Here is a 16,275-nt window from a genome sequence, read left to right on the forward strand (position 1 = left end):
TACTAACCCCAACCTCCCACTCCAGCCCTGCCCCCAACCCCCTCCCCCTCGGCAACCACCAGTCTGTTCTCCATGTCTGTGATTCTGTTTCTGTTTCATAGATAGGTTCATATGCTGGACATGTGTTTTGGTAGGGGCTAGACTACTGAATTAAGTAGGGATGTGATGGTGATCACAGTGCCTGAATCTTTCAGGTCTTTAAGCGTGGCTTCAATCTCTGCCACAGTTCCAGGCAATATTGTTTTTTCTTTACAGTATTTATAATAAAATTTTATAAATTTGTTTTGAATTTTTCAGCATTTACAAATATTTGCAATATTTGTCTTTTATTTCCAATATTGCCGATGCAATATTGTTTTTTATTTACTATTTTGACCAAGGCAGAGTGGGAGGGACAATTTCAGAGCTTCCACTTGGCTTTGTCCACTTCCATACCTCTTATGCCAGGGGTTAAGTAACTCATGTGGAGTGGTTGCTAACTGTGAAGTTTAGGGGCTGGGGAAATGGTCACTGGATAAGTCATGGAACCAGTGGACCTATTATGTGTGGGATCTTGGCCAGGGCACCATTTATTGTTTATTATTACCTTCCCCAACAAAGGGGCCATGATAATGCTTTGGATTCTCATGTGTTAATGTCAAATCAGACCCTTTAGCTAACACTCCTCAAAATGCCTTGATATTTCTCTTTTCCTTGTATACAGTTACCTGGGTAAATGGCCATGGGTCCCTTGGGAGTAGGCCTGGGAGAATTACCATAAACACTTGCTATGGTATTGTAGAATCTTTCTGGTGGGGATCCTCATGAGAACACTGGGTTCTGAATCTGACAAGGGGCTCAGGATTGGAAATAGGGAAGAGATTATGACTTTTAATTGGGGCAGCGGCTCTCTGGTGTTTAACCATCCACCCTTGGTTTCACTGGATTGTATTGATTGAGCAGTACTGCCCATCTCTCCTGCCCTTGGGGACTTGTGTTCTCTTAACACACTCCATAGTTCTCTGAAGTCAGGGTCCCCATTGCTAGCCACTCTGACTTTGCTGTTTATTACTATGATTGAGCCCATCTTGTGCCTCTGATAAGCATTACCACCTGACCCCGATTTGGGATCCTGTCATTTCTACTGCTATCAGGTAGCCCAATTTAGTGCCAGCATCTTCTGCCATCTGCCTTAGCCAGTGGTGTCCTAGGGCAGGATGGCTCTTATCAGTTCTTACAAGACCCAGTTGTGACATTTTTAGGAATTTTATGAACTAGTTGTTAAACACAAGATGTTAAATGTTCTATGACAAGAGAGTGGTCTGATGTCAGTAAACTCTCCCTTGTCCAGCTTTATTTTTTGTCCCCTTGGTTCTGTACACTGGTGTCACGTCCTGGTCTTGCATATATTTTCTCAGCTCCTCCCACACACCTTAGCTAGGTCCTGCAGCACCTTATCCTTCTCAGCAGGCCCAGAACCTCCTCAGCTGTGTTAGACTGTGACTGACCCTAGTTTCTTATCTGGTAGCCAGGCTATGAGGTGACACTATATCCTGGCCAGAGGTGTGTGGGGATGGCATTTGTCTTGCAAAGCAGAGGACTCTGCGTCATGTTCAAGGAAGTGAGTAGAGCTAGCCTTTAATGGGGAGGAGCTAGCCTTGTTCAGTCCCAGATGAATCTGGGGATTCAAGATGTTTGAGTGATGTCACCAGGAAGGCCCCGTTCTAAGTCGGAGCGTCACACTCCTTCCCAATCAATGCCCTGACTTTGCTGAAGCTGACTTGCCTGGGTTGAGAATCAAATATTTCTGGAGGCTCACTTCTCTTATAATTAAAGACTGAATGTGATCTTCAGCTTTTCCTGCCTTCAGGCTATAAGAGCTGAGTGTCTGCTGTCAAGGACACCTTCTGGCTTTCACACTTTGCCTTAAATTGGTGATTAATACCTCTAGCCTCTCATTCCCCGCCCCCCGTCCCAATGCATTGATTGTAGCACCTAACAATAACCATCATATTCCAGTCCTTTGTTTTTACAAATTTCTTCAGGTACAGTTGATAACAATAAACTGCATGTGTGTTGGGGGGTGTAGTGTACACTTGGATAAGTTTGATGTACACATACACTCATGAAACCATTATCAAGGCCAAGATAACAAACATTTCCAAGAACCCCTAGGTTTCCTCCTGCCCCTTCTTAATTTATCCCTCCATCCACCCCCATCCTCAGGGAAATTCTGATCTGCTTTTTGTCACTATAGATTAGTTTGTATTTTCTAGAATTTTATATAAATGCAATCATACAGTGTGTACTCTTTTTTTGTTAGGCTTCTTTCACTAAGGATAATGATTTTGAGATTTACACATGTTATTGAGTTTATCAGTAATTTATTCCTTTTTATTGTTGAAGAGTATTCCATTTAATGGATGTGCCAAATATGTTTATCCTTTCACCTGTTTATGGATAGTTGGGCTGTTTCCAGGTTTGGGATATTATGAATACAGCTATTCTATACAAGTCTTTTTGTGAACTTGTTTTAATTTTTCTTTAATAAATATCTAGGGCTTCCCTGGTGGCGCAGTGGTTGAGAGTCCGCCTGCCGATGCAGGGGACACGGGTTCGTGCCCCGGTCTGGGAAGATCCCACATGCCGCGGAGCGGCTGGGCCCGTGAGTCATGGCCGCTGAGCCTGTGCGTCCGGAGCCTTGCTCCGCAATGGGAGAGGCCACAACAGTGAGAGGCCCGTGTACAGCAAAAAAGGGAAATAAATAAATAAATATCTAGGCGTGGAACATCTGGGGTATTTATTAGTTATATATTTAACTTTTTAAGAAACTGCCAAACTCTTCTCCAAAGTTTACCATTTTACTTTCTTATTGGCAGTGGATGAGAGTTCCAGTTGTTCCAAACCTTCACCAACACTTGTAACAGTCTGTTAACTTTAGCGACTCCAGGATGTGTGTAGGGGTAACTCCCCAAAGTTTTCCTCATGTCCCTTTGAAATTCCTTCCTCCATCCCCTCCCTGCTCCTGCTTTCTGACCCCAGGCAACCACTAACCTGCTTTTTGTCACTGTAGATTAGTTTGTATTTTCTCGAATTTTATATAAATGGAATCATACAGTATGTACTTTGTGTAGTTTCTTTCGCTCAGCATAATGATTTTGAGATTCATCCATGTTGCAGTATGTATGAATAGTTCATTCCTTTTTACTGCTGAGTCTTACTCCATTGTATGGATGTACCACAGTTTATCAATACACCTATTGATGGCCATTTAGATTGTTTCCAATTTTTGTCCAACACAAATCAAGTTGCTTATAAACATTTAGGTATAAGTGTTTATATGGACATATGCTTTCATTTCTCTTGGGTAAATACCTAGGAATAGAATGATTGGATCATATGATAGGTGTATATTTAACATTTTTTAAGAATCTGCAAAACTGTTTTCAAAGTGGTTGTATGGAAATAAGAATGAGAAACAAAACAAAGCGCATACAGATATAACACATTTAATATGTCATTTCAAGAGAAGGGGAATATTTAACACTGAGTGAGAATATGTATCTTCAGTTTGAAAGAAGCTCTTCTAATGTAAAAGACATTTTGACAACAGATGTTTGGAAATACTCCCATTATTATAGGATTTTTTTGGCCAAAAATGATATTCATCCTCTGTGAAGTTCTCCTATCTAAACACTTAAAATATCTCTAAAACAAAACTATCTGATCTATTTTAAAAATTTCCAAAAAGTTAGTTTTGAACCAATTTGTTTAAAATATGGAAATGCAAAAAGTTTCACTGTTTGGAAGAACAATTTATTGACATCTCGGAAGATGGAAATTTACTACTTAGATGTTAAAAAAAGAAGCCTTTTATAACAGGTGGATGAACTGATTTAGTAAATGCAGCTAACCTTTCGATTTGAATCCATAATTCTTTGCAGGATCTTTTTTGGCTGTGAGAGCCATTAACACCAAATATTGGAATAAACTAAACTTGTAACCAGAACTTCATATCACTTTATCCCATAGTACCAAGCCAAATTTCATAGAAACAAAACTCTTTAATTACATTTCTCTCACTAAGATTTCTTTGGCAAAGGCAAAGAAATGTTTTATAAAACATAAAATAAAATACTATATTGAAGAATAGTTTTAAATTTTTATCTTTTCAAAATTTCTGTCTTTGGAAGTATGACTTATAATAACTGAAATATATTAGTACAGCACTACGCATAGTTTATAAAGAAATAAATACACATATATCAGGGATGTCAACTCAACATTTGTTTGGATGGGGTGTGCAGTAAAAAATTGGGGGATCATAGACCTCTATGATAACAAAGCAACCCATATACTCAATTAAATATCAGGTCATCTCAATAGCAACATTTAGTCAGGATATTTTTCTAGGGCAGTCTTTCAAGAAGAAAACCCTAGAAAGTGGTTTTAGAATATCCACATTTAAATCCAGGTATTGATGTGCTATGCTATAGAAAACAGTTCTTAAAGTATGGCTCATGGATACCCAGGTCTGTGAAGTCAAAAGTATTTTCATAATAATGCTGAGGTATTACTGGCCTTTTCTGCTGTGTTGGCATTGTACTGATGGGACAAAAGCCATGGTGGGTAAAACTTCTGGAGCCTTGCCATGAGTCAAGGCACTGGAAACAAACTCATCATAAACTGTCGTTCTTTACTGTCATACACTCACATGGGGGGAAAAGCCTATTCATTTAAGAATGCCCCTGATGAAACAGTAAAAATTAATTTTATTAAATCTTGACCCTTGAGTGTACATCTTTTTATTATTCTGTGTGACAAACTATGACGAATACATATAGCACTTCTGCTGCATATCCGTGTATAACGGTTGTATGAAGGAGAAAGAACTTAGACAGTTTTTTGACCTGTGAGCTACACTAGCTGCTTGTTTTCAGGGAACATCATTTACTAATGACTGAGAGACAAACTATTCAGACTCAGGTAACTTGGAAGATAATTGTCTCAAAAATATTATAAATCAAGTAATCTTGTCACTTCAAGGAGCACAACTGACAGTATTTGTTGCCAATGATAAAATATGAGTTTTCAAGCAAAAATTAGAATTTTGGAAAACTTGTATCCTCCTCATGTGTTCAACAGCTTCCCAATACTTAAAGATTTTTCTGAGATCTTTCTGATGAAATCAGTGATGAGGTTACCAATTGTGATTTTTAAAGTATTGTTTAATAATATGTGTTGATATAGGGAAGATCTAAATAGCTCAGCAAACCATTTTCCCCCAAATGGCCATTACTTGATGTTATAAAACAATTCACCAGTAAAATATCCATTTAAATGCAATGGATTTTACTGTAACGCAATAAGAAAGCTCACTGATAATGATTTTGGATTCCAAGTTGCAACTGACTTTTAGTAAACTGTGACTTGATTCTCAGGGCTGGATCAAAGAAGAATATTCACAATGATCTGAAAAAGACTATTAAAATACGCTTCCCTGTTCAAATTGGACATCCAGACTTTTTTCACATACTTCAATCAAAACAATATCATAATAGATTGAACACAGAAGCAGATATGACAATCCATTATTTGCAAAATCCTTCTCACTAGTTTTTTGTTTCGGAAAATAAAGTTCCATAAAAATCTACATTATTTATATTTACGTATATTGGGCTCATTATTTTATTGTAGGATATATTAATACAGGCATGCCTCATTTTATTGTGCTTCGCTTTATTGCACTTCAGACACTTTTTTTTTTTTTAACAAATTGAAGGTTTGTGGCAACCCTGCATCTAGTAAGTCTATCAGCACCGTTTTTCCAATAGGATTTGCTCACTTCCTTTCTGTGTCACATTTTGGTAACTCTCGCAATATTTCAAAAAAAATTTTGTTAGTAATATATTTATTAAGGTGATCTATGATCAGTGATCTTTGGTGCTACTACTGTTGATTGTTTTGGGGCATCACAAACTGTGCACACCCAAGACAGCAAAGTTAATCTATAAAAGTTGTGTGTGTTCTGACTGCTCCACTGAGCAGCCAGCCGTTCCCTGTCTCTCCCCCTCTTCTCTGGCCTCCCTATTCCCTGAGTCACAATAATAGTATTGAAATCAGGCCAGTTAGTAACCTTACAGTGGCTTCTGAGTGTTCACATGAAAGGAAGAGTTGCATGTCTCTCACTTTAAATCAAAAGCTAGAAATAATTAAGCATAGTGAGGAAGGCATGTTGAAAGACAAGATAGGCTGAAAACTAGGCCTCTTGAGCCAAACAGCCAAGTTTTGAACACAAAGGAAAAGTTCTTGAAGAAAATTAAAAATGCTACTCCGGTGAACGCATAAGAGAGAGAAACAGCCTTATTGCTGATATGGTGAAAGTTGTAGCAGTCTGGATAGAAGATCAAACCAGCCACAACATTCCCTTAAGCCAAAGCCTCATCCACAGCAAGGCCCTAACTCTCTTTAATTCTGCTAAGCCTGAGAGAGGTGAGGAAACTGCAGAAGAAAAGTTTGAAGCTAGCAGAGGTTGGTTCATGAAGTTTAAGGAAAGAAGCCTTTTCCATAACATAAAAGTGCAAGGAGAAGCAGCAAGTGCTGATGTAGAAGCTGCAACAAGTTATCTAGAAGATCTAGCTCAGATAATTCATGAAGGTGGCTACACTAAACAACAGATTGTCAAACAATTTGTAGGTGAAACAGCCTTCTATTGGAAGAAGATGCCATCTAGGACTTTCATAGCTAAAGAGGAGAAGTCAATGCCTGGCTTCAATGCCCCAAAGGACAGGCTGACTCTGTTGTTAGGGGCAAATGCAGCTGGCGAGTTTAAGTGGAAGCTAATGTTATTTACCATCCTGAAAATCCTAAGGCCCTTCAAAATTATGCTAAATCAACTCTGCCTGTGCTTTATAAATAGAACAACACAGCCTGGATGACACACAGCATATCTGTTTACAGCATGGTTTACTGAGGAATTTCAACCCACTGTTGAGACATACTGCTCAGAAAAAAAAGATTCCTTTCAAACTATTACTGCTCATTGACAGTGCACCTGGTCACCCAAGATGTCTGATGCAGGTGTACAAAGAGATTAATGTTGTTTTCATGCATGCTAATACAACATCTATTCTGCAGCCCATGGATTAAGGAGTAATTTTGAATTTCAAGTCTTATTCTTTAAGAAATAAATTTTGTAAGGCAATAGCTGCCATAGATAGTGATTTCTCTGATGGATTTGGGCAAAGTAAATTGAGATCGGGAAATAACTCACCATTCTAGATGCCAATAACACTTGAGATTCATGGGAAGAGGTCAAAATATCGACATTCGCAAGAGTTTGGAAGAAGTTGATTCCAACCTCATGGATAACGTTGAGGAGTTCAAGACTTCAGTGGAGGAAATAACTGCAGACGTGGTAGAAATAGCAAGAGAACTAGAATTAGAAGTGGAGCCCGAAGAGGTGACTGAATTGCTGCAACTTCATGATAAAACTTGAATGGATGAGGGGTTGCTTCTTATGGATGATCCAAAAAGTAGTTACTTGAGATGAAATCTACTCCTGTTGAAGATGTTGTGAAAATTACTGAAATGATAACAAAGGACTATTATATAAGGCAGCAGCAGGGTTTGAGAGGATTGACTCCAATTTTGAAAAGAGTTCTAAAATGCTGTCAAACAGCATTGTATGCTACGTTTGTGAAAGGAAACTTCATTGTCTCATTTTAAGAAACTGCCACAGCCATCCTAACCTTCAGCAACCACCGTCCTGATCAGTCTGCAGCCATCAACACTGAGGCAAGAATCTCCACCAGCAAAAAGATTATGACTCACTGAAGGCTCAGATGATGGTTAGCATTTTTTAGCAATAACGTTTTTGTTTGTTTGTTTGTTTGTTTTTTTGCGGTACGCGGGCCTCTCACTGTTGTGGCCTCTCCCTTTGTGGAGCACAGGCTCTGGACACGCAGGCTCAGCGGCCATGGCTCACTGGCCCAGCCGCTCCGCGGCACGTGGGATCTTCCCGGACCAGGGCATGAACCCGTGTCCCCTGCATCGGCAGGCAGACTCTCAGCCACTGCGCCACCAGGGAAACCCGAGCAATAACGTATTTTTTTTATATTTAATTTTTATTTTTAGCAAATAAAGCATATACATAATACAATAGGAAAATATTCCTGCATATATATAACAGTTTAAAGTAATCCACTGCTCTATATCCTATCACCTCTGCATTCCAGTTAGAGGTAAAATGTAAGCTCTTTTAATTGTTAATTCTCACTTATTACCATATTCCTAAATAACATATTCTTTTCTCTTTACTGATTGTAATTGTAGGTAATATCTATTGATTTCTGATATGGAAGATGAGATCAAATTCTTATACTTCCACTTCTATAACAGAGAAAAAAGTATATAAACACATATACACAGCATGCTGTCCCATTCTTCAGTATAATTCTATTACAATGTGGGGGTAAGTCAGTAAGAAAGACTTGCATATATTATTTAGAAATCTGGCTGAAATCAGACTGAATCAATAGCCAAGTCCAAATCCTAATAAATACAACATGTCTATGCTTGCTACTGAATAGACTGACAAGCTTTTGCCTTCAAGCTGTGCTCCCCTATAGAATTTTCTGTTTTAAGGAATTTTATTTTTCAGGTGACTATCAAGTATCTAATTAGATTCACGGTTTCAAAGAAACTTTAAAAGTATAATCACATTTATCACAAGGGTCTTGAAGATGACTGGGAGAGGTAGGAAAATAAAAGAGTAGAAAAGTAAAATGTGGATGCATTTACAGAGCCAGCTAGTAGCAGAGATGCAAGATGATCTGGAGTGAATCTGTGCCATTCGGGATTATGGCTCAATTTAAAATCATATCTTACTCCTTCCTACTATCCTCCACCACACACACTGCCCCCAATACCATACTACCTGAATTACTCTAATTTTATAATAGGCTTTAGCTTCTGGTATAAGTCCACCATGTTGTCCTTCTTCAGAAAGTTGTCTACTCTTGGCCTTCTATTTCCATCTCTTTATTGATATTCTCTTTGTGATATGGCATTGTCATTATACCTTCTTTTTTTTTTTTACAACTTTATTGGAGTATAATTGCTTCACAATAGTGTATTAGTTTCTGCTTTATAACAAAGTGAATCAGCTATACATATACATCTGTTCCCATATCCCTTCCCTCTTGCGTCTCTCTCTCCCTCCCACCCTCCCTATCCCACCCCTCCATATGGTCACAAGGCACTGAGCTGATCTCCCTGTGCTATGCGGCTGCTTCCCACTAGCTATCTACCTTACGTTTGGTAGTGTATATATGTCCATGCCTCTCTCTCACTTTGTCACAGCTTACCCTTCCCCCACCCCATATCCTCAAGTCCATTCTCAAGTAGGTCTGTGTCTTTATTCCTGTTTTACCCCTAGGTTCTTCATGACATTTTTTTTTCTTAAATTACATATATATGTGTTAGCATACGGTATTTGTCTTTCTCTTTCTGACTTACTTCACTCTGTATGACAGACTCTAGGTCTATCCACCTCATTACAAATAGCTCAATTTCATTTCTATTTATGGCTGAGTAATATTCCATTGTATATATGTGCCACATCTTCTTTATCCATTCATCCAATGATGGACACTTAGGTTATTTCCATCTCCGGGCTATTGTAAATAGAGCTGCAATGAACATTTTGGTACATGACTCCTTTTGAATTATGGTTTTCTCAGGGTATATGCCCAGTAGTGGGATTGCTGTGTCATATGGTAGTTCTATTTGTAGTTTTTTAAGGTACCTCCATACTGTTCTCCATAGTGGCTGTATCAATTCACATTCCCACCAGCAGTGCAAGAGTGTTCCCTTTTCTCCACACCCTCTCCAGCATTTATTGTTTCTAGATTTTTTGATGATAGCCATTCTGACTGGTGTGAGATGATATCTCATTGTAGTTTTCATTTGCATTTCTCTAATGATTAATGATGTTGAGCATTCTTTCATGTGTTTGTTGGCAGTCTGTATATCTTCTTTGGAGAAATGTCTATTTAGGTCTTCTGCCCATTTTTGGATTGGGTTGTTTGTTTTTTTGCTATTGTGCTGCATGAGCTGCTTATAAATTTTGGAGATTAATCCCTTGTCAGTTGCTTCATTTGCAAATATTTTCTCCCATTCTGAGGGTTGTCTTTTAGTCTTTTTTATGGTTTCCTTTGCTGTGCAAAAGCTTTTAAGTTTCATTAGGTCCCATGTGTTTATTTTTGTTTTTATTTCCATTTCTCTAGGAGGTGGGTCAAAAAGGATCTTGCTGTGATTTATGTCATAGAGTGTTCTTCCTATGTTTTCCTCTAAGAGTTTGATAGTTTCTGGCCTTACATTTAGGTCTTTAATCCATTTTGAGCTTATTTTTGTGTAGGGTGTTAGGGAGTGATCTAATCTCATACTTTTACATGTCCCTGTCCAGTTTTCCCAGCACCACTTATTGAAGAGGCTGTCCTTTCTCCACTGTACATTCCTGCCTCCTTTATCAAGGATAAGGTGACCATATGTGCGTGGGTTTATCTCTGGGCTTTCTATCCTGTTCCATTGATGTATCTTTCTGTTTTTGAATAACATATTTTAAAATAAAGGTGTGTACTATTTTTTTAGACAAAATGCGACTACAGTGTAGTGTAAGCATAACTTTTATATGCAGTGGGAAATCAGAAAGTTCATGTGACTTGCTCTATTGCAAGGTTCACTTTACGGTGATAGAACAGAAGCCACAGTATCTCTGAGGTACGCCTGAACGTTAACAATTTCCCATTTATTAGATATCATCCAACCCAAAATTCTTTGGAGTTCTTGATAATTTTTAAGAGTATAAAGGGGTCTTGAGCCTAAAAAGTTTGAGAACTGCTACCTCAAAATAAAATAAGACAGCATGGTACCTTTACTTTGCTAAGATTGTTTAAAGGTGTGGGTGAGAGGAGAAGACGCTTACATGAAATAGTGATGCAGCAGATGTAACAATTAGTGGTTTTATTTTTTTCTTCTTACTCTTTCCTCTTTGGCTGAGGTCTGTTATAGCTTGGTATTTTATCTTAATTGTTTTGTTTTGGCAAGAAGAATTCTGACATTATGGAGGACGCTCATAAGTCACATAACCATGCTGAGTGTGACAATGAAGCATTTCCTTGTCAGTTATCCAGACTGTTTACATTGATCTTATTTACTTCTCAGGCCCAGGATTGGCTAAAGTTGGAAGATTCCCCTGAAATTATACTTTTCTTCTGCCAGAGCTAAAAGTTTAAGAAAATCCTTAGACACCAGGGTCATATCTGTGATCTTGAAATTATTGTTCTCAACCCACAGTGAAGAAATTGTTTATTAGAAACAAGTGCTTTTCAAAGAAAAAAGTCAATAAGAGATTGAATATACACTTTAATTTTAGAAGAGTTAAGCTCCTTCCTGATGTAGGCTGCTCTCTCAGACAGCGGCTTATTCTAAATGCTTCAGCAAATAACGCAAAACAGTACAGTAAATCCCTATCCTTCCTAAGAGCGCTGCTGGAAGAGATTTCTCCCTAACCCTGGCTAAGGCTCTCTTTATTTATTAGGGGGATTAAACTTAATTCCCTCGATTTGTACTTATTCTTTCTAACAATGGTTTATACATAGGAATTCAGAGAGGCTTTTTCAGATTTGAGATGCAAGTTCAATGTCAGCCTTTTTTTTTTTTTTTTTTTCTGGTTTGGCTAAATCACAACAAAGGAATAGTTGCCAATAAAGCATGCTATGCAGAATCCAGGACTTATATGGTGACTCAGCATTGAATTTTACTCCCATGATTTTGTTGGAAATTAGATGCAGCTACTGAGAATACCAGAAGCATTGGCTTCGGGTTCAGTAGATGTAAGTTGAGCTTATGAAAAATAGGATCTGCCTATGCAGTCTCTTGATTACTGCTGAAAGAACGGTGCAGTCTCCTGATTATTGTTGCAAGAACTTCTTGATTGAATTGATACATAACCTTTGAACAACTTTTTACTGTTTAGAAGGCATAAGACATAATGGTTTAGTACTTAGGCTCTGGGTTTGAACCCTGGCCATACCAGTTACAAGTCATGTGACCTTGATTAATTCACATCACTGATCTGTGTCTCAGATACCGAATCTATAAAATAAAAAGTATAATGACCCACCTCATTGGATTATGTGGTTGATACGAACAATAAATGTCAAGTATTTAGTCTGATATGAAGTGACCAATAAATGTTATTTATAACTGGTTTTCTTTTATTTCTTGAACCTCACACATCTCTGCGGTTATTATGGGGTAGATATCACCATTTCCAAGGGTAAACTGAGGATCAGCAGTTAATTGTCAATTGACCCAGAGCCTGCCTGTGGCAGGGCCCCTGATTCCAGTACTCCAGGGCACTTCCCAATACTCCATCCTAAATCTTGTAAGTACAGGAATCAGAATCATAAAAGCTTGATCCCTTACATAATCTGAGACCTCATTTAATAAATTCGGAGGATTTATAGAATTCAAATAAGTATGTAAACTTGAACTTTGAACATTTGTGAACAAAGCATACATTAATTATTGGATTTATTTAATTTTCTGTTGACTATATATTGTTTTATTACTTTCACATGAAACTAAGACCTATCTTTCTTCAGTAGATATTTATGGACCCAAACTTTAGGAACATTGGCTCACACTTGACATGGTAGTTTTTCAAAAAGAGCAGGAACCATCTTAAATTGTACAGGGTCCAGCACAGTGTCTTGAACAACTGAATATAGTAGGGGAGGTCAGTTACTTATTCATTCATGATGCAAATGGTTATTGCACCTGCACTGTGTGCAGGGACTCCCCTGGGACATAGCAATGAATAAGCCAGACCAGGTCTTACTCTTTTTTTTCTTTTTTTTTTAATCAGGTCTTTATTCTTAAAGAGATCACAGGGCTTCCCTGGTGGTGCAGTGGTTGAGAATCCTCCTGCCAACGCAGGGGACATGGGTTTGATCCCTGTGGGATCTGGGAAGATCCCACATGCCGTGGAGCAGCTAAGCCCGTGTGCCTCAACGACCAAGCCTGCTCTCTAGAGCCCGCGAGCCACATCTACTGAACCCGCATGTCACAACTACTGAAGTCCACGCGCCTAGAGCCCAAGCTCCGCAACAAGAGAAGCCACCGCAATGAGAAGCCCGCGCACCGCAACAGAGTAGCCCCCCTCGCCGCAACTAGAGAAAGCCCGCGCATAGCAACAAAGACCAAATGCAGCGCCCCCCCAAAAAAATGTTCATCCCAGGGATATCTTTTTTTTTTTTTTTTTTTTTTTTTTTTTGCGGTATGCGGGCCTCTCACTGTTGCGGCCTCTCCCGTTGCGGAGCACAGGCTCCGGACGCGCAGGCTCAGCGGCCATGGCTCACGGGCCCAGCCGCTCCGAGGCATGTGGGATCTTCCCGGACCGGGGCACGAACCTGTGTCCCCTCCATCGGCAGATGGACTCTCAACCACTGAGCCACCAGGGAAGCCCAGGGATATCTTTAAAGAGATCACAAATGGAGGGAGGAGATGAACAATCAACAAATAAATATATCAAAATGGTAATTTCAGATAGCGTACATAGGAGCTAAGAAGACAGTAAGACAGGGTAATGGGATACAGGCTGATGGGGAGAGATGGTGAGGAGGGTGGAGAAGTCTCAGATAAAGTTGTCTGGGAAGACCTATCTGTGGAGGGGCAGCAATTTGAGCTCAGACTTTGATCATTAAAAACCAGCTGAGCAAAGAGCCAGGGCTCAGGCGGGGAACAAGCTTGGCCTGTTTTAGGGATAGAAAGGACTCATTAGGAATAATGAAACTCAAAATCCTTATGAGGTCTTTTTGGTCCATATAAGAAAATACAGGCTTCAGATCACCAATTGCTTTAGTCTCTTTCGTTTACCTTCTAGAAAAAAGAATATAAGAGTGGCTGAGGTACACCTTTCCTTTGAAGTACTTCAAAGAGCAAAATTGGTTTCAGCTTGTTGACTCGTTACAGTTCTGAAATGTGTATGGTTTTTCTTCAGAAGATATTTGAGAACCAAAACTTATACTTAAGAGCATTGGTTCATCTGTGAGGTGTTAGTTTCTCTTAGTAAACTTCACCAAGAACGTGGAATTCTGTATCCCTATTTATAAATCTGATCTTTAAGCACACATGATTGTTCACGCTCAAGAAAATATAAGATCTTACTCTATCTCCACTTTTAATTCTTCCCATTTTTTTCCCTCACTCACTGTAAATAGTCAAAGTACTTATTTATAGAAAAACAACAACTAGAAAACAGAAGAAAGGTAGAGAGGATTTGGGCTGTTTGCCTTTCCTAAACTACGTCATGCAGTATACTGTAGTCATAAAAGATGTTATGTTTGCTGGGGGGAAATTACTGTGTTTGTATCTTTCAGTGTCTAGCCAGAATGATAGAAACAACTTGGGTATATATTTTTTTAATAAATTTATTTATTTATTTATTTATTTATTTATGGTTGTGTTGGGTCTTTGTTGCTGTGTGCAGGTTTTCTCTAGTTTCAGCGAGCAGGGGCTACTCTTTGTTGTGGTGCTTAGGTTTCTCACTGCGGTGGCTTCTCTTGCTGTGGAGCACTGGCTCTAGGCGCACAGGCTTTAGTAGTTGTGGCACACGGGCTCAGTAGTTGTGGCGCATGGGCTTAGTTGCTCCGCGGCACATAAGATCTTCCCAGACCAGGGCTCGAACCCGTGTCCCCTGCATTGGCAGGCGGATTCTTAACCACTGTGCCACCAGAGAAGTCCCACAATTTGGATATTTCTAACCTTTAGCCTTTGATATAGAGAATTGTTTGCAAAAGTGTTAGGAGGGCTGAAGGGGCCAAAAGGTGAAAGGATGCTATTCAGATATCAGTAAGTCCAGGAAGCTGCCAAACTATAAGGCGGGAGGAGAAAAAGGGAAAGGGTGCTGCTGGGGCTTTGAGAGCACCACTGCTGCACTGCCACTGTTGGAACCACAGCAGCTGCTGCTTCACAGGAAGCCAGAGGTCCCTGTGATGGTTCAGGATTCTGGAAGCCACAGTCCCGTTTTTGCTGATAGATGTTGCTGTTGCTGGAGCTGCTAATTGTCCTCTGGTGCTGTTGCTATGACTGTGCCACTATTACAGCAATCAGTGTGGCCTGTGATGGCCTGCCACCACTGCTGCCCCAGCCAGAGCAGAAGAAGGAAAGTAAGGGCTCTTCTGCGCTTCCTGCTTTGTAACCTCTTGCCAGAACCTCCCATGCCAGAACCTAATCAGACCCAGCAGATGAGAGAGTCTGGGAGATGTAGTTTTCAGGCTTCTGGCCCCTGAGATGCAAAAACGAGTTGAAGGCCAATATGAAGTTGAAGGCCAATAGTCAAATAACTAGATCAATACTCTAGTAAGAATGGTCAAAGCTGAGTTAAAATTAAACACATTTCTTTGCTTCAAGATTTCCCAAAACCTTCAATATGCTACTGTGCTTTGAAAATTTTCAAAAGGGAGTTATAGTTTGTAGTGCTTCTCAATTTTATATGGTAAGTTTCCCCCCATAGAACACAGTTTTAACATCTCATAGGACCTCAGACTAGGATAAAAACAGGGACAAATAAAAATGTTATTGCTGTTAGATTATAATGAGGACATAGGATGGTAGATTATATAAAAGATGCTTTCCTCGTATAAATTACAAAAACTGCAGAGGGACACGTTAGAGTGGTAATAAGAACTCAAATATACCAACATCCTGAAAACTAATTATGTTAAAGGAATGACACTGACAAATCCTTACATTTCTTGGATATTTTTGTAATGGTCAGTTATTGTTTTGGTAGCCCAGTACATGGACACCTTCTTTGGGATAATCACAAGGGGAGAAATAAGAAACCAAGAGCTCTGACTGACATCATGGAAACTGAAAGGGAATGATAGTCTTTCTGGTTAATTAATAGTTGATTCTGGTAATGTCAGTCTGGTCACTGTATATGTAGAGACACCGTGAGTTTGGAGGCATGAGAGTAAATGTACAGAAGGAGCAAATGCCGGCAGCACAGCTGTGACTCTCAAGCAGGGCCAGTGCCAATAGGGCGTCCTACACAGATGGCTCTTTTAGCAGGATCTTAGCTGTGCTTTGTCCATCTATGTTCCTGCCCAAGTCTGTTTATCCAGCCTTCTTGCCTGTTGAGCAACTTTCAGCCCCTCCAAAAATCATTTTTCTCCTTAACCAAACTAGATTTATTTTCTTTGTTTGCAACCAAGACCTCTAACT

This window comes from Mesoplodon bidens (assembly GCF_964165515.1).
Source record: "Mesoplodon bidens genome assembly, chromosome: 11".
Lineage (NCBI taxonomy): Eukaryota > Metazoa > Chordata > Mammalia > Artiodactyla > Ziphiidae > Mesoplodon > Mesoplodon bidens.